Consider the following 26423-nt stretch of genomic DNA (forward strand, 5'->3'; position numbering starts at 1 on the left):
ATATTTAAATTACGTTTAGTCTGGATATGCCCTTTAAAAGTTAAATAATCAAATGCAATTCTATTATCTGCAGTCTCTAAATTAAAACAAATAAGCAAATAAATGCTTAAATACAAAATAAAAGTCTATTAAAATGTTATCTGATTTGTAGACACCATACAGCTCAGTAATTGTTTATCTGCAGCGCATAAATAAATATACTTTTTTTTCTCTCTCTATCCATGGTTATAAAGTACAGAAATCTGACTTACCTAATAGAGAAACACTCAGGGCTCTATTTTGAAGATTTAGGTGCAAAGTCTAAAGCGCATGTCACAAAATTATTAAGGGCGTGTGCGAATTCCCTTTTGTATGGAAAAATATGCATGGTCTAAAAGGGTTGTGCTTATTCTCTTAATGAGTTATGGGTGTGTTTTGAGCACAATGTATATTAAACCAATCAGAGTTTTATCAAAGTCACATTCCCTTTAAGCGTCAGTTGCGTCGTGCCATGGCGCATTGGCTATTTACATGGCGGACTTTGTAATAGGAAAATGTTTTACTAGCAAGAAAACAGTTAAACAGACCATCTGCAGCACGAGAATAAAGAACGAGCCTCCTCCATTTGGCCTCTTTACTTTCTCTTTACTTTACTCCTTTGCTTTTGTGAACAAGCAATCAATGTTGTTCTCACGTCACTGAAGATATTTTTTTCAAAACTATTTCTAAATTCAGTTCTAATTTCCATCAAATTAATAAATGAACAGTTATAACAAAGTTATATCTAGGCGCGTGTAGAACTCTGTAGATTTCTGTAGATTTTTAGCCCATGGTTGTTCACTTGTGAAAATGTGTGTACATTTATATTTGTTTAGTTTTTAAATTAATTTCAGTAATATTATTGACTAATATGAAAATATGCAAATGATTTTTTTACAATACAGTTTGTAAAGTCCTATATTCTGTCTTTTAGTAAATATATTATATGAGAGACTTGCTTTGTTTACCAAATAAAGTGGAACTAATTGAATTTGCAATGTAAACATTAAATAAAAGTTAAAAAAGTATTCATTTTTTATATATTAAGTTTTTAGTAACAATATTCCCAAAATAATTCCACATATATCTGCAGATTTTTTACAAAATTTTGTTTAGAAATAGCAAAAAATGTCCGCAGATTCTGTCTGGCCCTAGTTATATCCAAACACACACCCTATTCTTATGCCCTATATGGCGATGCATACGTGTCTAAAACCTGACAGGTGGACAAATCTAAACTTGTTTTTATTAAAACAAATATAAATATGCATATAATAAATAATACTCATAATAATAATAACATTATAAAAATGCTAATTGCCCCCTGACATGAAGACATGGAGGTAGTGGTATTTATATTAATGTAGAAAAAAATCCTTGAATGTAGAAAAAAAAAAGTTTTTCATATGTAAAGATGTTAGTGTATTGCTGTAAATCCTGTGTGTCTTAAGCAATGTGTAAGATTTTTGGACCTGCATAGACGCATAACTAATGCGTTCTGCAGTGGACTTCAGACAAGGTATTAGTTTGTCAATGGCGCAGTCTATTTTAGTTTCTCAAAATAGTAACGTGTCAACAATGTGCCTTAACACACCGGAACATCCATATACCGGAACATCCATGAGAATGGATTTGCTATTTAAACAACGTGATGCAAAACAGGAGAAATAAGGTTGCACTGGTCTGAAAATAGCAACAAAGCACACGTCTTGCACCTTATTGCGCCGGGTGTCTGATAGGGCCCATAAGTTTGGCCATCATTTGATTATCACTAAGCAGACAAACAAACAAATGTTATACAGACTAGTCAAAAAAAAAAAAAAAAACAACCAAATGATTGTTTAATTATTAAATGGATTATGTTTAAATCAAGCTATAAAGTTAATGAACCATTCACTTTAGACAGAAGCCAAACAGAACATAAAGGTTAAACATAATATGCATGAATAAAGAAGTCACATCCACTCTGCTAACAGGTAGTATGGGTGTCACCATCAATAATGTGAAAAACATTCACATCATGATATTGCTTCAATTCAGGCACAGTTAAAGTCATGGAAAAATGTCACTTTTAAAAACAAAAACCTGGAAAAATGGCTGCTAAGAAAATACAGTTTTCTCTCCGCGTTAATATCAGAAACCTGTGTCTGGTAATTGAGGAGGGAACGTCAGGCGTCCATTAACCCTGTCAGGTATGATTAATGTGGATGCCTCGCCCCTCGGTTCACCCCAGCAGTGACGGACAGGCCCTATGTGATTGGTCACAGCTCTGGTAGCGAGTGATGCTGATTCGCTGACATTGTGGTGAGGTGTGTGGTTTGGATGGCGATTTGATTACATGTGTAACACAGAGGGGAAAACCGCTCAACATCGAAACGAGAACCGCACCGCTACTCTCTGAGAAAGGCAGACAGGAACATGGGAGTTAGAAAAGCCACAGCAGGAGATGCTGGGCAGTTGGACGAGTGTAGAGGGATAGATTTGTGAATGACACGAACCGAGTCGCCTACCAGTCATCTAAAGTGGTCTGAGTTGAACACACCACAGATGAACCCAGGTTACAAAAAAAATGATGGCGTAAAAACATCTGCGTTCAATTGGACGCTCTTTATCTTTAAGATCCTGACAAATACTCTGCTATTAAAATCATCTTTCATACTGTATTACATACTGCTGGACAATATGGTGATATACTTTAGCAAACCAACCAATCTCACCAACATTTCCTTGGTAAGCTTGAATGTTTAGCTGGAGCTTTCTGAGAATCTTTGATAGGAAACCTGTTATTTTCTATTAGTGATTCCATTAAATGAGATGGTTTTCCGTTGGGATGGTTTAAATCTTTCTGTCTCTGAAGGGTGGATCTTTCTACTGTAACTCATTTGTGAGAATCTCACTAACTTCCACTTCCTGTTTCACAAATCATGGAAATATGGGGTCAGGTATGGGTCATGAATATCCACTGAACTGAAAAAGACATTGCAGCATCACCATGCAACAAATCAGAAGTTTTTTTTTAATAAGACATGAGAATTTTTGGTGGCTCAGTGGTTAGCACTTTGGTCGCCTCACAGCAAGAAGATCACTGGTTCGAGTCATGGCTGTGTCAATTAGCATTTCTCTGTGGAGTTTGCATGTTCTCCTCGTGTTGGCGTGGGTTTCCTTGCTCCGGTTTCCCCGACAGTCCACAGACATGCGCTGTAGGTGAATGGAATTAGCTAAATTGGCCGTCGTATTTTTGTGTGAATGAGGGTGTATGGGTGTTTCCCAGTACTGGGTTGCAGCTGGAAGGGCATCTGCTGTGTAAAATATATGCTGGATAAGTTGGCGATTCATTCCACTGTGGCGAACCCTAATGAATAAAGCTGAAGGAAAATGAATAAATGAGTGGGGTTTTTTTCTCTCAGTATTCGTTGTAAGTTAGTATTGTTAACTTATGCAGAACAAACAAGCACCAGGCTAGCTCATTTTAACTAGCTTAATTTATATTTAAAAACAACTTTTAGCTGCTATAATGGCATACAAATGAAACACACACTTACAAAAAAGGCAATACAATTATACAAAAACATACAATTCATACCTAAACTAAACTTAATGAGACTTAACTAAAATTATGTAAAGTGGAATGTGAAAATTAATAGAACATCAGTAACTTTAAACTTTTATAAAAAACAAAAGTTTAATGTTTTTAGCTTTAATGGAATTGGAATATAAAAAGGAATATAAATTATGTGTAGCAAAAATGGCAAATAATTAACTAATCTGACCCATTAATTCAGTATTAGGGGCAAAAAATACCTTAAACAATTAAACAAATTTCAAAACAGTTGTCATGACTCAATTGAAATTTAAAAAATAAATGCAACAACAGTAACTCTTTTAATAAGGTACAAAAGATCATACAGTGGTAAGGCAGTGGCGCAGTAGGTAGTGCTGTCGCCTCTCAGCAAGAAGGTTGCTGGGTCGCTGGTTCGAACCTCGGCTCACTTGGCGTTTCTGTGTGGAGTTTGCATGTTCTCCCTGCGTTCATGTGGGTTTCCTCTGGGTGCTCCGGTTCCCCCCACAGTCCAAAGACATGCGGTACAGGTGAATTGGGTAGGCTAAATTGTCCGTAGTGTGTGTGTGGATGTTTCCCAGAGATGGGTTGCAGCTGGAAAGGCAGCCGCTGCGTAAAAACTTGCTGGATAAGTTGGCGGTTCACTCCGCTGTGGCGACCCCGGATTAATAAAGGGACTAAGCCGACAAGAAAGAAAATGAGATCATACAGTACAACAAAATCTTTGTCAGGATAAAATAAAGATTGTGGCAAAAAATCCACTACAAACTGCTCCATTCATTCATTATAAAGGAGGGAGAAATGCCAATAAAAACAATAAAACTGGATACTAATATGACTGTAAATATTAAAGTAAACTGTGAAAAATAAAAAACATAAGACATTGGGGGTTTGGCACATTGTACCAAATTTATTTTACACTCTTCTTTCACTGATCCTTAACCAAAAACACTCATTTCTGTGTAGGTGATGCATTAGCTAATAGGCATGGGACGATAACCGTCTTCAAGGTATACCGCAGTTTGGAAAATTCAAAGTTTTTAAACCGCCAACATTTTCTGCTATACAGTTCCTACAGTATATATATATATATATATATATATATATATATATATATATATATATATATATATATATATATATATATATATATATATATATATATATATATATATATATATATATATTAATTATAGATTTATTTAACGTTTATTTATTTAATTCATTTTTTTTAAATGTTTTTTAGGACAACAGTATCTCCAGCAGAAAAAAAAAATGTCAAAAGATACTGTTTTAAATTGTAAAGAAATCAGTGTTTTTGAAACTAACGAAAACAGCAGCAGTCAATGATTCAATTTAATTATTCAACCTGACAAGTTTAATGCTCCAAAATATTTTAAATGTTTCTCAACATAAAATATGTCATGTTTAAAGGGAAAAAACTTCTAGTTTTTTGTCCACACATTTAAATACAATTTTTTTGAGAGCAGTAACCTCAATAACGTTAAACCATAATATTTATATTCAAGATTATCATACTGTCATGAAATACTGTCATCGTATACCGGCCCATGCCTAAACGCCAATCAGAGGCATTTAGATTAATATCAGAAAATGGCTTAAGTTGAGTGGGTGACTTATGTTAATTACTGAACTTACTGAGTAAATTCAGTAATCAAATTTTTGAAGAAATTACATCTCTGGTGTAGAAAATCATCCACTCCCAGCTTTGGCAACAGTAGTCCAAAAGTAGTCTATTTTGTATGCTTTTTTAAAAATCCCTCAGAGCAGTCAAAAGTCTTGCAGCTGGTGTTGGTGGATAGAATGATTGGCCTGACAGCGAAGAGACAGCAGATCAGACATCTAACCCTCTGAACCGGCACGCTGAAGACAGATCTGACCTCCACTCTGTCCTTTACTCGGCCTGAGACACTCACTACTCTGTTTAGCTTGATTGTTCGCCATGGCAACATAAGACGAAAAAATATTTGATAGCAGAAATCCAGGCCAGACAGAGCCATAATTAATTGCTTATAAAAACATTCACCTGCCAAGTGCTGTAGAACATGAACCTTCAGTATATCCAGAATCATACGCCAGGAATTTAACATAAAATATAGACTAAGTTACTTGCTCTTGATAGCGCTAACAAGCTACCCGTCCGAGGGTTGTGAGAACTCTCCATTTGGACTGAAATGTACCCAGATTCCTGTATGTTCACATTGTGTTCATGGAGGACCAAGCCTAACATTGTTCTATCATGATCCCATTTTAACACATAATTTAATATCAGTGAGGGAGAAAATGAAACTTGCATCATAGATTTAGCCCCCTCAGTCTCTCTCTTTCTCTCTTACACACACACATACACACAAACACATACACACACACACACACACACACACACACACACACACACACACACACACACACACACACACACACACACACACACACACACACACACACACACACACACACACACACACACACACACACTGTGGCAGTTGCATTACATTTCAAATTTATGAAGAGAAAAAAATAGGGTAACTAAGAGCAATGGTGCAGCAGGTGACCTGGCTTGTGTTTTCTTTTTTGTCTTTCTGTGTGTTCATAAAAGTGGTGATGATGCAGAGATCCAGGCCTGTTTTTGGTTCATAAAAGGACAGCACTGGCCTTAAGGGAACTTTTGGCAAGAGATGAGGTCATCAGTGATTGGTGTGTGGGTGTGGGTCATGTTTTTTTAATATTACTTTTTTATTAATTTGCGCATATTGAACTATATTGTAAACATTCACATGCATGGTTTCTCTCAAATGCTTTCAATTCAGTTCAATTAAAAAAAGTTTATTTGTCCCCTAGAGGCATTTCAAGGCATAAGGAGTAGCACCAAAAGAAAACAATACCATTGACAAGCAAAGCACGAAGTACAATAAATAAATGACAATAACAACAATAAATAAGTATATTGATTAAAAACAGTACAGATAAAATGATGGATGGATGGATGGATGGATGGACGGATGGATGGACGGATGGATGAAACAATACATAAATAGAACAAATGATGATGGATGGATGAATAGAGCAATACAGAGATGAAACAATAGGTAGAATGATGGATGGATAGATGGAAGGATGGATGGATGGATGGATGGATGGATGGATGGATGGATGGATGGACGGATGGATGGACGGATGGATGAAACAATACATAAATAGAACAAATGATGATGGATGGATGAATAGAGCAATACAGAGATGAAACAATAGGTAGAATGATGGATGGATAGATGGAAGGATGGATGGATGGATGGATGGATGGATGGATGGATGGATGGATGAAACGATACATAGATAAAACTATCGATAGAATGATGGATGGATAAATGGATGGATGAAATGATACATAAATAGAACGATGAATCGATGCATAAATGGATTGATAGATGGATGGATGAATGGAAAGATAGATCTAATGATGGATAGAACGATACATAGGTAGATAGAATAATGATGGATGGATGGATGGATGGATGGATGGATGGATGGATGGATGGATGGATGGATGCCATGATACATAGAACAATAAATAGAATGATGGATGGATGGATGCCATGACATAGAACAATAAATAGAATGATGGATGGATGGATGGATGGATGGATGGAACGATACAGATAGATAGAACGATAGATAGAATGATGGATCGAAGGATGGATGCATGGAGGGATCGACGGATGGACGGATGCATGGATGGATAGATTTTACATTACAATCCCAGCAATTCTAAGATTGACATGTTTAAACAGTAAGCGTTCTTCACAAATAAAAATCTATATGCATATTTTTTCAAGAAAATGAAAGTCATGTTATCAACAAAATAAAAATGGCCAAATTGAAATAAAATTAATAAACAACAAATCAATCAAAACAGAAAAAAATTACACCACCTTAATTTTAGAATAATTAAAAGATTATTTATTAAAAAAAGCTTTAGGAATTACAGTTTGCTAACACACTTCTGTACTTTTTAAGAATTATGCTAACATACTTCATCAGTATCTTATATTTACACATTAAATTTGACATTCCTAAAACACATTCAGACATTTCCCCCCCTTTCCTCTTTCACATTTTCTATGACCCCCAGAACCCGCCTGTAGCCCTCTGGGGCTCAATGGCCCCAGTCTGAAGACCCCTCAATCTAGAACCACTGTGCCCAATGAAATCCAGCCTGTCAGTTGTTATCAGAGTTAGAGCAGCTGTGAAAGAAACTGTATGAGACAGAGAGAGAGAGAGAGAGAGAGAGAGAGAGAGAGAGAGAGAGAGAGAGAGAGAGAGAGAGAGAGAGAGAGAGAGAGAGAGAGAGAGAGAGAGGGAGGGAGAGGGAAAGAGAGAGACAAACTGGCTTGAATGCTGGAATGTATATACCATTAAATTATAATAATTATAATAATAAATTCTATATGAAGCCTCTTTCAAAGCAGTGATAATGAAGCACAATGAATCAGATTAAAGATCCAGATACATGTGCCTGTCCTGCTGTTTACATTTTTACATTCATAAAGAGCAAATAACCCATGGTGTCTTTAGGAAATTTACGGCTTTAATAACAGATGATGAAGTGTATGAAAAAAGGGAGTAACAAAAGGAGAGGTATGTTGCTCTGTTTTTCTTTTTTGCAACATCTTCAACACACGGTTGCCAAATCACAGACAATGCGGAATTGTCCGTGTTGTGTTTGGAAAACACCTCTCATTCTTTCAAAGCGCTTGGAATTGCTCTCGGCTGCCAGCGAATGGACAATATTGCTTTTGTCTCCCAGTTCTGTCTTTTCCCTCTGCTCAGATGGAGAGTCTGATAACAGATGAAAAGATAGAGCACTGCATCGTCTTGGACCGAGACTCCCTCTCAACGTCTATCAGGTAAACGTCTAAGCAGCTTTATAGGCAAATGCTGGGTGGCGTCACTAAACATCCACATGCCGTTTGAGCTCTGCAGCTGCTTGTCAGGTTTAATTAAAGAAAAGACAGGAGAGAAGACAGATAACCGAGAGTTTCTCCAACATGTGGCTAACTGCAGCAACAGAACAGACAATTACTCAATACTTAATTTAAATGATCATTCTTACTTACATTAACTAATTTCTTAAAAGTACATTATAATTTCTTAACTTTCATATTACACACATTTTCTTGGTCAAAATTCAAATTAATTGTTGTTTGAAATATTTATACTTTGCCAGTGTATTGGAAAACAGGTTTGTAATATTAATTTGACGTAGACAGCAAAGTAAGACATCTCATCTTTGATCCGTACATACTTTCAAATATGTTATTCACAACATTGTATGTTCCGTGACCACAACACCATCAAGTCATTTTTTGAATTTGAGATTTATACATCAACTATAATCTGAATAAATCTGTTTCTATATGTATGGTTTGTTAGGAAAGGACAATATTTGGTTGAGGTACAACTAATCTGATGTTTCAAAAAAATGTAAATATTGAAAAAAAAAAAATCGCTCTTATAGTTTTAAATGTTAAGCAAGATCAGCAAAACTTGAGTGTTGATGTACAGTAGTCAACATTTGAAGTGGTTTAAAATCTTGCATCAAAGTTGTTCTAAAATTATTGAACAGCACTCAATCTTCATTTATTCATTTTCCTTCGGCTTAGTCTCTGATTATCAGGGGTCGCCACAGTGGAATTAACCACCAACTATTCCAGTATATGTTTTACGTGGTGGATGCCCTTCCAGCTGCAACCCATCACTGGAAAACACCCAAACACTCTCACATTCACACTCATACACAGCCAATTTTGTGTACCTAATTCACTTATAGCAAGTGTTTGGACTTTGGGGGAAACTGAAGCACCTGGAAGAAACCCACACGAACACGGGGGAAAGGCCAACTGCTCCAGCCGGGACTTGAACAAGTGACCCTCTTGCTGCGAGGCAACAGTGTTAACCACTGTTAGCCACTGTGCCGCCCTGGCTCAATATTGTCTCAGGTCAATTTTGAAAAACTTTTTGATCCACTTTAAATGTTGAGTACTGTATTTACAGTAGAGAATGTCTTACAAATCCTCATGAAACATGATATTTACGTAATATTTAAAATTTATTTGGTTTTAAAATATCTATAACTTTGTAGTCATATGTTGCACAGGTATTTTTTTTACAATAGCCAACAATATATTTGTGCAACATAAGACTGGCTTTGTGGTCAATATTCAGGCTTAATTTTGTGTTCTCTATCTGTAATAAATACCTGTCAAGGCTCTTGTTTTCCTGGGATTATTTTGTATTTTACAGTTCTATCCTGCTTTCATACAATAAAAGTATGTTGCTGTATTTGTCCCGTATTTTTAATTCTTAATTTTTAAATCTTGCTATAAAGGGTGGCAATAAACATTGAAGACCCAAGCAATATCGCGGAACCACCAGGAGACGCCCCCAGCTCTTAAATGCAAATCTGTTCAGTGCTTTTATTTTATTTAGAGATGAAAATAGGGCTGCACGATTCTGGCAAAAATGTGAATCACAATTTTGTTTTGCTTAAAATCAAGATCATGATTTTCTCACAATTCTGTACATGTAAAATAAAGGTTAATATGATTAACCTATTGTTATTGTTAATTCTCAAACATATGGTAAAACAACAATAATATTATTAAGCCTATTTGTAGATCTATTGTTGTTTAAAATGCTAAATTTTTTATAGTCATTATGGTGGACTTGTACAGACTTTCAATTTGTGAATGCCATATGATCATTTAAACGATGTGTGCACAGGTTTCACTTTCACTTTGGAGTGTGGCTCATGGCTGCTGTCACTGTGCGAAAAAAAACACACACATGCTAATCAAACCTCCCGCATGGCCTTCAAACGACAAATGAACGTTTTTTTAGAACATCATTACCTGTTATTCACAGCCTATGCAGGTTGTCTTCACTAAAGCAGGCGTAATGCGTGCACGCGCGTTCTCGGTTGTAAACATACAGCTCGCGGTCAGCTCACGTGGGATTTCGCGCCCACGAATACATCATTACATGAAGACAGAAATGACCTTTTTTTGGTGAATTATACCTTATAAATACAGTATGTGACACTTTTAACGCCATTTGAAGGTATCAATGTTGCTCTGAAGACTTGTGCGAATGCCTTGCTTCTCTCCTGACCTTGTAAATATAATTGGCTGAATCGTAGAAAAGCTAAATTGAGATCGTGTGTAGGGTCCAATCGAGATTGTGATCTTTTTTTGAATAATCGTGCAGCTCTAGATGAAAACACTTTAAAATAAAAATAAAACGGTGGGATTCCCTTCCTTTCCATTACAGGTGCCATTGCCTCTCCTATGCAATCATCAAAACAGTCAGTTCATATAGCGATGTGTGTTCAGAAGCACTGCATAATGATAAATAGAAGCTGTTTCCCAAATGGATTATCCACATGTGATTTAAAGCGGAGTGACCACTCTTTTTTTTTTTTTTTTGGGTGCATGTTTCAACAGACATATACACATAATAATAATAATAATAATAATAATAATAATAATAATAATAATAATAATAATAATAATAAAACAACAACACTTTTTTTTCGCATCCCATTGTTGACAGGTGTGCTCTAGCGCAGAAGTACCATGCCTATGGCAAACTATTATGCTATAGGCATGGTATATTATTAATATTATTATTATTGAATTTACAGTTAATACAATTTTCTGAAATAATGCACTTATATATTTTAAATATATATATTTTGCACCTATGGGACCATGCTTGCCAGCTAAACTTGCCCTAATTTACAGCTAGTTCAATATAAAACCAATTAAATATGAAGCTGACATTCGGCAATCAAACCCTCCAATATAAATAGTGTTTTGACAGCCGTCAATGTCAAAAAATGTTTTAGTGCTGGGTGGATCCGTGTTCCTGTTGTGCTTATATGTACATCAGTTGTCAAATATGACAACAAGTATTAGTATAAAAGTGCATTTAATGTAAATTTATTACAACATAATATAGGTTACCATTCACACACATCAGTTTTTAGCCTTTTGTGATATTAAAGACTAAATAAATGCTAGACTACTGAACAAAAATAATAACAAATCATATTTCCCACAGGAACATACCAGACAGATCTTCTGACGTGTTACCGAAAGACATTCAACGTGTTCGGTCGTGCATGTCTCCTGAATGAAAACACAAAAGAAAGGTGTTTCGCACAGTGATGGGCTGGATTGCTGTGTTTGTTATTTTAAGAGATGATGACTGCTGGCTTTTAAAGCCCATCAGAAGGACCCTGTCAGAAGATATGCAGACCCTCTCTGTCTCTCTCACACACACACGTATATTAAAGATTACATGATTCATCTGGATGCCAAGCAAAAGTTCAGTTCAAGCCAAAAAAGTAAGTGCAATTTTAAAAATGTCTGAAGATGTCTGTAAGGAAGAAGGAAGCTATGGCCAAATATAGCACCTGCAAATGTTTTTCTAAATGTATATGTGAATAAATAAAGAAATAAAATATTGCAATAAAAGAGATTTCAATGAGTCTACTGAATTTTGCTCCAAAAAAGGTGATTGACAGAGCTTATAATGACTCCAAACCAGAAGTTCCTTGACATTTCTTTTTCACTGACTGCAATATTTCACATATATTTAAACAATGTTAAAACTCTGACAGCATAAGTGTGCAGTCCTGGGGCAATATCACCTACGCCAACAGGAAGATAACACAACAGCCCATTGTTGCGAACAAAACAGAAGTTGTATTGTGGTTAAGCTGTTTCAGTTCAAAAGAATTCAATGTCGAAAGAGTTGAGTCCAATTAAGAAACACCAGCAGCCTTCACTGGGTGTTATTCCAGGGCTCAGCCATGTTTCTGTTGGCCTGCCCGCCCAAGGTATGATGGGGAAAAATGTTCCTGCTGTGAATGTGAGATATTTGAACAAACAAGTGTGCACAGGTTAGAGCAGTAGGGCAACTCTTAAGAAGTGAGGTCCACTGGGGGAATTAGATGACGGGGCTGATCTCAATTCACACAGAAGTTTTGCCAGGGATGGGTTCGCGCCGCTTTGATGACCTTTTGTTGATCTGAGAAATCCCGCTGTTGGAGAAGCGAGGAACGATCAAAGTCCAAGGCAGAGATAATGAGGAATAACAGAGAGTTTGTTATTAAGAATATTAAGCGTCTTGGATCGGCCTGGCATGAGAGATCTGTCGGCTGTCGGAGAGGCTGAGAGCATTAGCTCATCATTTAGTAAATAGAATTAATGCGAGCATGCAGAGATGATTCACTCAAAACTCTGATATTATTTATTCACTCATGTCATTCTAAACCTCTGAGATTGTCTTTTATGGAACATGAAAGTGATTTCTTTTAAAGAATAACTTGGGCATCACATTCAGTAGAAATAAAAGTGATTGAGGGCTTTAGCTAACATGCTCCAAAATGACAAAAAGCATCATACAGTAATATAGCTTGTTAGTAGTTGAGTGATGAAAATTTAACTTAGGCTTTTATTCTCTGACATATTTGAATTCTGTTCAGAATGCAAAATCTTTGTCAGATTTTTTCATAGTTAATTCAGTTAATCCAGGTCACAAAACTGGTCTAAATAATTCATATGTTCAAAGGTCAATGACTTATTAATAGTTGTCTTTACAAACATTGGTGCATGATATAACCAAATATAGTCATTCATTCAGCTTACTCCCTTTATTAATCTGGAGTCGCCACAGCGAAATGAACCGCACATGTTTTACACAGCGAATGCCCTTCCAGCTGCAACCCAACACTGGGAAAACTATATATATATATATATGTGTGTGTGTGTGTGTGTGTATATATATATATATATATATATATATATATATATATATATATATATATATATATATATACTGCTCAAAAAAAAGGAAAACTTGGGAGTTACATTGTGCTGGTTAATAGTTGCCTTTATTTATTTCAACAGTATATTTATTATTATTATTTAATTAATTAATTTATTTATTTGTTATTTCAAAAGTCTTAAGGACATATGTCAAGCATTGTGAGTTTCCTAACGTTTTCTAATCTTCTAATTGCTTTGCATTATGATGAAATATTTGCTACATATTTCTAATTCACATTTAAATTATTCAATCATTCATTAATTTTCTTTTCGGTTTAGTCTATTTAATCCAAGGTCACCACAGCAGAAGGAACCGCCAACTTATCCAGCAAATGTTCTATGCGGCGGATGCCCTTCTAGCTGCAACCCATCACTGGGAAACATCCATACACACTCATTTACACTTCAGACAGTTTAGTATACCCACTTCACCTATACCACGTCTTTGGACTTGTGGAAGATTACGCGAACACGGGGAGAACATGTAACTCCACACAAAGATTCCAACTGTCCCAGCCGAGGCTTGAACCAGTGACCTTCTTGCTCTGAGGCGAATGTGCTACCCACTGCGCCACTGCGTCACCCCATTAAAATGATATATAATTAAAAAAACATTTTTTTTAAATAAAAACAAACAGAACAAAATAAACTATTAAATTAGCCTTCTTGAAAAATTTTACTTTTATGTAGTTTTCTTTTAAAGCTGGACGGTTTTCAACAAGAACTAATGAACATTATTCATGTCTACAATGACATCAGGTGAGCAAATAAATAGTTATGGTTTTTGATGTATACTATAATGTTTCACATAAAAATTTTATAATATGTGTGAATTTCCTTTTCCCATCTATTGTATATATACTGTATCACATTTAAGGCCGATTTATACTTCTGCATTGAGTGATTGGCATGACCTACATCGCCTGTCTTGCACGTAGTTGTGCATTTATACTTCTGCGTGCTGTGTGTGTTGCCCTCCAATAACACTTCTGAAATGCTAGCAGGCAGCATGGTTTTCTGTGTCGAGTTCTTCATGGGTGTTTTTTATTTTTTTCAGAGTACTCGTGGATGTGCAACAACTTTAATCATACGATAAACACAAAACGAAAGTTTCCATATGGAGCTCCTTTATGGGACTTTATGGGATCGCCCATGCTCGTCAGCACTACCAAACCGACCATGGTTTCCTCTACATTCATTCTTCCATGGCGGTTGCCACATCAAAACGCATCCCGCCACGGCTACATTCCAACTTCTTATTCAATAATTGTTGTCATTGTTGTTGTTTTTAATAGCGGGTTATAATTGCACCAAAACTTATTAAAAGGTAAGTAAATTATAACAGCGCAAACTTTTCTGTAATCGTAGTAGTGCTGTGCGTTATTTGTTTGACCCTTTGAGGTTACATGCTGACTGACTGACTAACAGGTGCGTGATGCATGAGGCCAGCAAACACAACGTAGCTTTTAGTTAGGATGAACACAGTTTCCACAATTTTAATATATTTATAGATAAAAATCCAGGGTTCTGAATACAATGACTTCATCTTGCTGGAGTTTATGGCCGTTTCACTTTACTTCAGGAAGCATAAATGCTGCTCTGTAGGTCTATTGAAGACATTCCTAAATATTTCTGGCAAATCTAACAAATGTTGGAGACATACTCACTACATAAACGCTAAACTTACTTCAGCAGCATTTGATTGAGAGCGCACAAGAAGATCTGCGCTTGAGTAGTGTTTATTTGAGGGGGTGTGCAAGAGGTTTTGTGCACGAGCAGAGGAAATCGAAGTGCAAGCAAAAAGATTTGCATGCTCCTATTGCATAAATGCGATCTCGACTTGTAATACTGTGCTCATTTCTCCATTTGTCATTAAAATAACGCCATAGGTAGTTGGTAGATTTGTTTAAGTTCTGCCACCACAGCTGAAAAAAATCCTAGAGGAAACACTGCCGACCAATCGCAGAGCTTGCATTATGCGTTGTTGTGACGTGTAGTTACATTTTTTGGTGCACGTTAGCATCAGCCACGGCAAGGACTATGCGACTGCACCGGACCATACATGTGCGCTTGATGTATAAATCAGCCTTTAGTGTAATTCACTTTGGTTTTATCATTATATATTAAAAAAAGAAAGACATTTTTTCAAGAAATATTCAAAAAAGTGTCAAATAAGGTGTCATATCAAAAACAATGTCTTCATGTTTGATTACTCCTGCTCATAATGACACAAGGTGAGCAAGTAATAACAGAATTCTCAATTTTGGATTGAACCAGCTCTGTAGGGATTTATGGAATGTGAAGAAGTGCAATATCACTGGCCCTAGTCTGGATTAGAAACAGCTCTTGCACTCAAACTCTAGTGTTCATACACAGAGTCCAGATCCTCCTGGACCTCAGCAGTTTAGAAATGAACTCATCCTGGTCACACAGGGGGAGCAGAGCGCACTGTGCAGGACTTTATTGCTCTGGATAATATTGACTCAACTTTGAGCTCCTCAGCATCAGCCTGTAATGGTGTTTATCCAGGAGAGGGCTGAGGGGAATCCACACTCTCTGAAACACAGATTAAAGGCCAGAGTGGAGCATCAGTCCGCTCTGGTGTCTTATGGAAACATTACATGCATTCAAACATAAGCAGCTTCACCCCAAAATCAACTGGAAAGCAGCGGGCAGAAAGTCTCATTACGATTCTCTCCATTCCATTCATTCCAGATGCAACCAATGAGGTCATTACCATTTTCACGCAAAATTGCTAATAAACACAGGTGGTGAGGGAAGTGTTTTTCTAAAGGTACAGCCGAGGCAAGGAGGACTAGTCAACAAGTGAGAGAAATTAATCATGATTAATAAAGATGTCTATTCATTTCTACGAGACAGTTAAAACACATAATCATGACATTAGAAATCAGTATTGACTTGATCTTTTGAAATATAAGTACAAGTATCATATATATATTAAAACATGCTCATCAATTTTCAATTCAATTCAATTCAGCTTTATTTGTATAGCGCTTTTACAATGTAGATTGTGTCAAAGCAGCTTCACATAAATGGTCATAGTAACTGGAACAGTGTGGTTCAGTAACTGGAACAGTGTGGTTCAGGTTTTAGTGTTTTCAGTTCAGTTCAGTTTAGCTCAGTTCAGTGTGATTTAATCATTACTGAGAGTTCAAACACTGAAGAGCAAATTCTCTTTTTTTTCTCTTTTATTTTATAAACAAAGTATTAATTAAAGCCTTAGAAATGGCTTGTTTTGTTATATTCAGGGATGATACAAGGTCATATAAATAGTATCTGCATTTGACTGCCTCCAGAGTCAGATCAAATCATTTTTATTTCTAGCACTTTTTATTTCTAGCACAGAGTAGACTGTGTCAGAGTAGCATAACATAAATAAAGAAAAAACATAATAAAAAGCCATAGCAATATTTTAGATCGTGAAACATTCCAGCATATCAGGCAGGGAGCCGAGCTGTGGTAGAATGCTGATGTAGTTCTAGTTCAATTGAAACTGATTCTGTTAAAGGATGATCACTGAAGAGCAGCTTCACTAGCACTATCCAAGCAAGCCAAAAGCCAAAAGAAATCAAAACTTCACCAATTGACAGAAGTGAAGAATAAACCTTGGGAGAAACCAGACTCCCAGCGACCAGCTCTCGTCTGGCTAAACAAAAAGGGGTAGAGCTGCGGTCTAAAATATGTCAAAGTTGTTGTGAATGAGGAAGAGGAAGATATCAATGAACAGTGTTGGGGAAAGTTATATATTACAATCTTGAGTCACTCAAGTAAAAAAAAAAAACTATTTCTTTACTTTTTTTTAAAAGAACTTTGCTTTTTTTAAAAGATTAAGATAAGCCGATTAAGATTTTAGCATATTACCTTTAAACGTTATTTTTCCCAATACTGTCAATGAATATTTATACACCATTTCACTATAAATCTTTGACTGTTTGTGTTATTTACCTCAACAGCTGACACTTCCATAAACTGGATGCAAGAGCAGCATCAAAAGCAAATAATATATAACGGATGTACAGTACATTCTCCACATGCTTGAGTCTGCAGACAAACAGGACCATAGCGTCCACTCGTTTTAAAAAGTTTAGTTCTAACTTGCTTGAACACACTTTCCAGGAAGTTTTTATTATGCTAGTTAGAGCTTGATTAGCTAGTTCATGTGTGCCTAAATTGGGGTTGGAAAAGAGCTGTGCAGAGCACCAGCCCTCCAGAACCCTTGCTTTAGAGTTTGGGACCCCTGCTATAGAGCAAGCCTTTTAAGGCCTCGTCCACATGTACAATTGAAGTCAGAATTATATAACCCCACCCCCTAAGAATTGTTTTTCTTTTTTAGATAATTTATATTTACAAATAACGTTTAACAGATCAAGGAAATTTTCACAGTATGTCTGATAATATTTTTTCTTCTGGAGAAAGTCTTATTTGTTTTGTTTCAGCTAAAATAAAAGCAGTTTTTAAAGTTTTAAGAACGATTTTAAGGTCAAAATTATTAGCACCTTTAAGCTATATATTTTTTTCCGATAGTCTATAAAACAAACCATCGTTATACAATAACTTGCCAAATTACCCTAACCTGCCTAGTTAACCTAACTAACACAGTTAAGCCTTTAAATGTCACTTTTAGCTGTATAAAAGTATCTTGAAAGATATCTAGTAAAATATTATTTACTGTCATCATGGCAAAGATAGAATAAATCAGGTATTAGAAATGAGTTATTAAAACTTATGTTTTAAAATGTGTTGGAAAAAAATCTTCTCTCCGTTGAACAGAAATTGCGGAAAAAATAACCAGGGGGCTGATAATTCTGACTTCAACTGTACATGGGTATTTTTTAAACAGGGTTTTCCCCTATTTCATAAAAAATAAAAAAAAATCCATCCACATAAAAAAGCAAAAACGCACTGTGATGAGCGTTAAGGGCATGCCGAACCAACAGGCAGTGATAATGACACTTTTATGCTGCGTTCACACCAAATTTGGGAATTAAGTATTTGCATGAGTAAATTGCATACAAATCAATGCAAACATGAGAACAGAGGTGTATTACCATCCTGCAGCCAAACCACACAAATTATGTGAAGAGTTTGCCACAAATGTGTGGATTTTTGCCTCATTTGCATCTTCCGCGTTTGGTGTGAACTCAGCCGTGTTAGCCAATAAGAAAGAAAAAAAAAGCATGCACACTGTTGTCATGACGTCACAAACTATGTATAGTAAACCTCACAGGCTCACTGATTTACAATATGATCGGTCATTTCAACAAGTGTAATGTAAACAAGTTAGTTATTATGAGTATGGAAAATGTCTTTTCCTGCATTTATTCTGCTTCAGGAGTCAGTCTGTTGACTGTAAACAACACCACAAACAATGCAATAAATACTTTTGAAGAAAAATTTGCTTTGTCGTTGAACCTGAGAAAAACTTTGAAAATTATCATAAAGACATAGTCTCCATGCTATAATAATAATGATGAAACCATTTTTAACTGCGGGGACATATCTTTATTAGTACAATTTGGCTGTATTATTTATGTCCCCTTCAAAAAAATGCTGGAAAGAAATTTTATATTTATTGTCCCCCACTATTGTTAAATCAGATTTACGCCCATGCCCAGATGTGTCTGATTGGGTTTGGAACTAAACTTTGCAGGACACCGGCCCTCCGGGACTGAGTTTGGGCATCCCAATGTACAGTTAATTAGCCATGTTTGTGATTAGATTTTAATAGTAAAAATAATTTAAAAACACTTAAACAAATGTAATTCACAATCCATCAAACTAATCCTTTCACCATTTTTCATTTGAATTGAGTAATTTCTGTTTGTGAATCAGTGGCCGTTTCACTGAAAAATTTTATTTTATTTTAACAGGCCCTAGATCTCTTAACAAGCTCACAACACTCATCATCTGACAGCTGTTTCAGCCAGAAAGCCGGAAGCAGTTTCGTCGTTTGTCGTATTTCTACTTTTCTCCAACAAATGTTCTCAAAAATCTCACTTTTGCACAACTCCGATCACTGGCAGACTGGTGTCACTAAAATCTCTGTGATTGTGAACAACAGCAAAAAAGAATAAACGGTCCATTCAAATTATTACACTCAAAACAAAGGAGAAGCAGATCGATTTGACTGTATTATGGAAATACCTCGCGCTCTTGATGTTAAAACATTTACCATCGATATGCAGAGGAATGATCTGCTCTCAATTCTGCAGGTGTGAGAGCTGTTGTGTAGTGATGTGCCACCTTTGAGTGCTCTGAGGCAAGGGAGAGATGGATGGCTTCACCCGTGGCTCGTCGCAAAGAGTAACCATAGGAATGTACAGCACGGACACATGAGAGTCTTGAAAAAATTCCAGTAACACCTAAATACAACTAAAAAATAAATAAATAATATTAAAACAAGTCACTTTTTTTGAAAATTTGTCACTAGGGGGTCTAAAATGTCGCTAAGTTGGCAACAATGGCCGTCAGAGTCTTTGATCAAAGCACTCACACCTCGTGCAAGTGCAGTAACGAAGGAACATTCTATTATTCATAGGGGCCCCCGATTTTGAAAAGTAATAACATTAAAATTCTGACAGTTATAGACTTTTAGATTTTACAACCTATGATAGCAAATGCATAAAAGAGCAATATGATTTTATTGGCTTCTTGCCATTGGTCAGTGGCCTCTAATTGCCCAGCGCCCCAAGCGGCTGCTTAACTCACCTATTGGTTAGGACTGCCCCTTCATGACCCAACTCTACCTGTAGTTTAGAAAATCTTCACCCTGGCCAGAGTTTACAGAAAATTTTTGTTTAAGTCACCTGACATTGCGTTTTCATGCGGACAAACAGCAAAACAGTGTAGAAAAAGAAGTTTTGAAAATACACACGTTCATGTGGATAGTGCCTAAAACAGCAAGTCATTTACTGCCTTTTTACTTATTGAAAGAAACAAAACCTAAACCTTCTTATGATCACTGGCCAAAATGTGCAGTACACAAAATGATCTTGAGATTTGAGAACATTTTTTAAAATGAATGCATATAAATCTAGAAATTTTTTAAATTCGTTCTGCATGTGTAGAGGTTAAAACAACGCAAATATACACACAAACACAAACTCCTACTGAACCCATCTGAAAAAAAAATTCACCCTTTTTTCCAATCTTTCATTCTCATTTTCACCTCGTAAAGAGAAAACAATTCATTAAGAAATGCACATGCACAGCCTCTGTGATTGGCAAAGATTCTACACTGGCTGCCCACATCCACTACTCAAGACGGCTCTCAAATATCTCAGCTTAACTGACTGTTAAACAAGTTAATTTATCTCACCTGATCTAGTGAAGGGTTTGCCCCTGACCTCATGGCTGTGTGATCATTCTCTCATGCTTACAGCTGCATTCCTATAGTGCTGAACAGGCCATGCAATCCACACATCTCATTCCACGGGCCACTGTGTAAACAGGAAGAGATACAGGATCTCAGAACAGTTGATCTGCAAAGTGGGCACAGGTCCAAGCTCAGAAGAAAGAGAGAACAACTGAGGTAAAAAAAGAACAGATACTTAAAAAATTTGCAGATGCTTGCATGTCATATGTGGACATTCTGGGTTTTATGTGGTTTTACAGGAGGACATTTTCGGTACATCCGGCCGGTTAGTGTCAGGGGCTTGAATGTTGTGACAGGGAAGTTAAACTAGGGGCCATTGCTGCGTCACACACTTCAAAACATTATATATGAATGTGCCTTCTCTAGACACTTTTAAGCATATACTGCATGTCTTATGTTAGTCGTTCTTTTATCATATCTTAAGGGGATAGCTCAACCAAAAATGAAAATTCTGTCATCATTTACTCACCCCAAACCCAGCCTTTTATTTCTTCAGTTTAATTTTTTGAAATTTATTAAATAACTAAATTGGATGAACTGCTTGATTTAAAAAGTTTTAAAAGAATGATTCATTCATTACTACTGTCATAATAACATTTATTTAACCAGAAAAGTCAACTGAGAACCATCTCTCATTTACAATGACGACCTGGCCAAGAGGCAACATAAAAAGTATGTTATACAAAGTAAAAAGTAGCAGGGACACAATACAATAACAATTTCACAAATGCAGATAATAACATATAAAGCAAGGAAATACTCAAAACAAGCACAGTGATCTTGTACTATTGACTGGATTGAATTTTTTAAGGATTACAGTGGAATGAAAGTGTTGAGCTTTAAAGTCTGCTGAAGATGAGTCCAAGCAACAGCAGCAGAAAACTGGAAAGAAGAGCAACCAAATGAAGTGCAATCTTTGAGTATGCAAAGGTTAATAAAAATAATAGAGCAAAGGTTTTGACAAGTTTCCTAAATGTTAAAAAGTGACTGTAAACATAGTGGGAAACACTTAATTTTGATGGTCCATTTGAGTATTAGTAGACTGTCTGCTTAATATCTGTTGATAATGCTCCTTCAACAGACATCGAACTGACTATAAGAAACTTTGCAAGTTCATGTCAACTTACACTAACCCTAACCCCAACCTAATCGTCTACTTATAATCTAATAAAAATTAGTTGGCATGTAGATGCAATGTAACTTATATTTAACAAACGGACCGACAAAATAAAGTGTGACCATATAGTGGAGTTTTCCCAATAAGAGTTTTGTGAATAAACAGGAACCAATAAATGTGTTGATGTGATTGAAGAAAAGGCCAATTCAATATATAATACAGTGATGAGTATAAAATAACATCTAGTTTAAGGAGAGTTTTTGAAGATGATCTGTAAATTAAAAGCCCATAATCCAAAGTTGGTAATATTGTTAATTTGACCAAATGCTGCTTTGTAGTGTGCGTAAACGAAGATTTGTTTCTGTAAAGAAAACCAATATGGGTTTAACCTTTTTGAGCAATTCATTTATGTGAGTGTCCAAAGACAGTTTGTTTAACCAGATACCAAGATATTTGTAGCAGTCAACATAATTAACCTCAGTACCATCCAATGAGGACATTTCAGTTAGAAACTCAAGATGTGGTAAATTTCTATTAAAAACCATACATTGTGTTTTATTAGTATTTAAAACTAAATAAAGATTGGTAAAAGCGCATGAGATGGGCTAAGAGATTTTCAATAAATGAAGCATTAAATGCATAGTCTGTTAATAATTCAATACACATAATACTGTTTTATGATACTTTAATTGCTTTTGAAGCTTGAAAGATTCATTTATTTTAACTGAATGGCAAACAATCAGCCATAAAGCCAGTAAAAAATGACTATATACATTATTCATTCATTCATTTTCTTCTCTCTGGAAAATGTCCACACACACTCATACTCTATGGATAATCTAGCTAACCCATTCACTTTGGACTGGGGCAAAGCGGAGCATCTGGAGAAAGCCCATGCAAATGCGGGGAGAACATGCAAACTCCACACGGAAACACCAACTGACTCAACCAAGGCTCAAACCAGCGACCTACTTGCTATGAGGTGACAGTACTGCCAACTGCGCCACTTACTATATATATATTACAATTGCAATTTTTTAAAGAGCCCCTATAATGGGTTTTTGAAAACGACCTTCTATGCACTGTGTAACACAGCTCTTAGTGAAGGGAAATATCGAGCTAAGGCTTAAATCTGAAAGTGCACAGTCTTTAACACTATTGAATCATCTATAAAAGAGTCGACTCATTGTGGTTCGACTGAATCGCAGAGGTAACAAGTCGATATGGAACTCAAACCCCGACTATTTGTTGCACGTGCATACCTGGAAAAAAGAAACCCCCGGCCCCACCCACAAACACTGTAGAAAGAAAAGTAGGAAGACAAACACTGTAGCAGATCCTGATTAAATAATGTCACGAAGACGCTGTGCTCTGAAGTGTGAGGGGAAAGTTACTGTTATTTTCCCTACCCAAAGATGAGGCTGTGAGGAGTCAGTGGTTAAAGTTTATTTTTGCAAAATTACCTCAGCATTATATCCGCAGTCTTGTGTGGTTCCCGTCATTTTTCTGATGAGTACTTAAGCAATGTACACGCTTACAATGGGATTCATCTGCCATTTGTTAAAAAAAAGATCAGAAAAGACTATTGATGTATGGGACTTTGTCAAAGCTTGACAGGAACTTTACAGTACACAGTTCATGGACCAGTTTCTTCCTTCCTCCATTTCACAGGTATAAAAAAGTATGATTAAAATGCAAATTAAGTATTTAATTGTGTTTTGGTACTTGTAACCACTTGTACTGTATCTGGTTAACTCTTTATATTCTCATATTGCGTCTAAAACCACGTAGAAAACATGACGCATGCCACTTCGTTTACGGATTTAAATGTGTTTGTGAGCTTGCGCTAACTTGGGGTTTGGGAACAATCGAATCGCTAAACGAATCATATGGGAGTCATTGGGATAATTACAATAACAAGAAAGGTTTTTTTTTACCTTGCATGCATATCAGACTGTAATTAGAAACCCCCAAAACCAAAATAGGACCCTTTTAATGCATAATATGGGCTCTTGTAAAATAAAATAAAATAAAATAAAATAAAATAAAATAAAATAAAATAAAATAAATCAAATCAAACACAAGGAATAAAGTACAAAAAAAAAAGCATTGACCTACTTTGGCACCAAAAAAAGAAGACATTATTGATCAAAATCTGTCACAAAGCAAGATAACATACATATCTAAAATGTCTAAAAGAAGTATTAATTACTTTAAAGTATGAAGGAAAAAAATATTTTTCAAAGCACAGAAATCTGAGAAAGCTGTCTGTTTCCCTATAAAACAGACTACACAACAGTCACAATGACCTCGGCCAGGAAACAATACTGTTTAGCTTAGACCTCAAAACTCTTCTATCCGTTGTGCCTTCCTTTAACCCGTGAGAGAGAGCCACGCAACTCAGCGTGATCACCCAGTTTCAATGCATCCAAAGGGCAGCTGTCTCGAGGGCAGCTGGATTTGTTTATTCACACTCATAATGAGAAAGTAGATTATCTGCATCTAATTATTCCATCGTTTCATCCGTTTTATGATTCAATGAGTCACGTTATTTTATTGATTGAGCCTACAGTTGACATTTGAGTGGTGTATTAAAATTTAAAGATTGTGTCGTTTATGCAGTGATTTTATGGCGGCCGATGGCAGTGGGGTTTGGGCGGCACTATAGCGCAGGATTTCCCAGCACATGTAGCCCATATGGGAGGTTTGAGGTTCAGTTCCACCGCTTTCAGAAGGTCTCTGAGTCATCCAGAGGGCTCTTATAACTTGTTTTTCGCCTGAGAGGTGAAAAGAGGTATGTCAGGGGTTTAGCGAACATGTCGAGTTTATCTGGTACCTGTCACTTAGGGCTAAACTTGCTCCACTAACAGTATATATTTTATAACAAATGGACAGAAGAGTGAATGTTTTATCCTGGCGGCTGTGATCTGCGTAATTCCACTCCAGAACCTACGCCTAAATCTGTCTGTCCGAAGACACCAACGAGCCTGCATTAGAACCCATGGGAAACACGGAGGAAATGTTGAGATTTAACTGTAGGCCAAATTTGGCAACGGTCCAGATTTGGTATTAGTCCGGCCTCAGAAACTGTGAAGTGGCCTCATATCACGGAGAGAGAAACCAGACGCTGTCAGTCTCAAAGCTGCTCAAGGCTTCTGGCAAATGCAGAGGATTCGGGTTCAGCTTCGATGTCCGACCCCGTCTGCTCTGTGCCGGTTTGATATACAAGTGACCAAAGTCTGGGTTTCCACTTTGTTGAGCTAAGAGACATTTTCAATTGCATTTCAAAGCGGGAAAGTGAATTTCAGGCTTGCTGACAATTTGAAAACACAATACGTGGACAAATCAAGCATTTTTTACGGCTACACTAATGTGAATTATTTTCTGCTGCAGCAGAGCCAGACGAGTAAAGCCAAGCCTCCAAATCTACACTACACTCCCTATGGATGGGATGTCAAAGAGCACTGGTCGTAAACTGGACTTATTGCTGTACTTCATAGCAATGAATGTGTCATGCTTGTTACGATTGTTTTGTTTGTTCGTTGAGCACATTTTTCCATTTTAATTTGCTTCGTGTTTTAGGAATCGTTAGTGCAGTTGAGACAGGTTTTATGCTACGAGGTTTGGTTACGTGATACATGAGAATAAAGGACATTTTATGTTACAGACTTGAAATACAGTAGTTGTAAAAAATATAAATTCAAAATTAAATAATAAAAATAATAACAAAGACACATAAAGAATAAACAATAAAGGAAAATAAAGAGTAATTTTTTTTTTAATTGTCCCACTGAAATGAAAATTTAATGAGGATAAGTGAACTTTTTCATGATTTTATATTGTTAAAATAGATTTCTAATTACTATTTGAATTCATATTTTATTACATTCAACACTTTTTATTCTAGTGTTGACTGATTGCAGGCAGTGGTAGAAAGAGTACTGAAAAATCATACTTAATTTTAAGTACCATTACTTGCCTAAAATGTAGTGCAAGTGGAGTACAAATATCTATTGTAAATATTACTCAAAGTATGAGTAAAAAGTAGACCTTTTAAAAGTACTCAAGAGTAGTGAGTAGTGAGTATTATGCTGTAAAAAGCTAATGCATTCATTCATTCATTCATTTTCTTGTCAGCTTAGTCCCTTTATTAATCCAGGATCACCACAGCGGAATGAACCGCCTACTTATCCAGCAAGTTTTTACGCATCGGATGCCCATCCAGCCGCAACCCATCTCTGGGAAACATCCACACACACATTCTCACACACACTAATACACTACGGACAATTTAGCCTACCCAATTCACCTGTACCGCATGTCTTTGGACTGTGGGGGAAACTGGAGCACCCAGAGGAAACCCACGCGAAGGCAGGGAGAACATGCAAACTCCACAAAGAAACGCCAACTGAGCCGAGG

At 36.3% G+C, this 26423-nt stretch overlaps 1 long non-coding RNA gene across 28 annotated transcripts in view; it reads right to left on the reverse strand.

Moving 5' to 3' along the window:
• Window positions 1-26423, reverse strand: part of LOC147834235 (uncharacterized) — a 385840-nt gene that overhangs the window by 165020 nt on the left and 194397 nt on the right. For 23 of the 28 annotated variants that reach the window (XR_015506160.1, XR_015506159.1, XR_015506134.1 and 20 more), the window contains one exon: window positions 20831-20951. The exons of 3 other annotated variants lie outside the window; for them this stretch is intronic. This is a non-coding gene — a long non-coding RNA (uncharacterized LOC147834235). Of the gene's footprint in view, window positions 1-14601; window positions 16048-20830; window positions 20952-26423 lie in introns of those variants that run through there. 2 more of the 28 variants (XR_015506131.1, XR_015506168.1) reach the window with 1 other exon arrangement.

This window comes from Danio rerio, chromosome 13, assembly GCF_052040795.2.
Source record: "Danio rerio strain M-AB ecotype USA chromosome 13, GRCz13ab, whole genome shotgun sequence".
In the NCBI taxonomy this organism is placed as follows: Eukaryota; Metazoa; Chordata; class Actinopteri; order Cypriniformes; family Danionidae; genus Danio; species Danio rerio.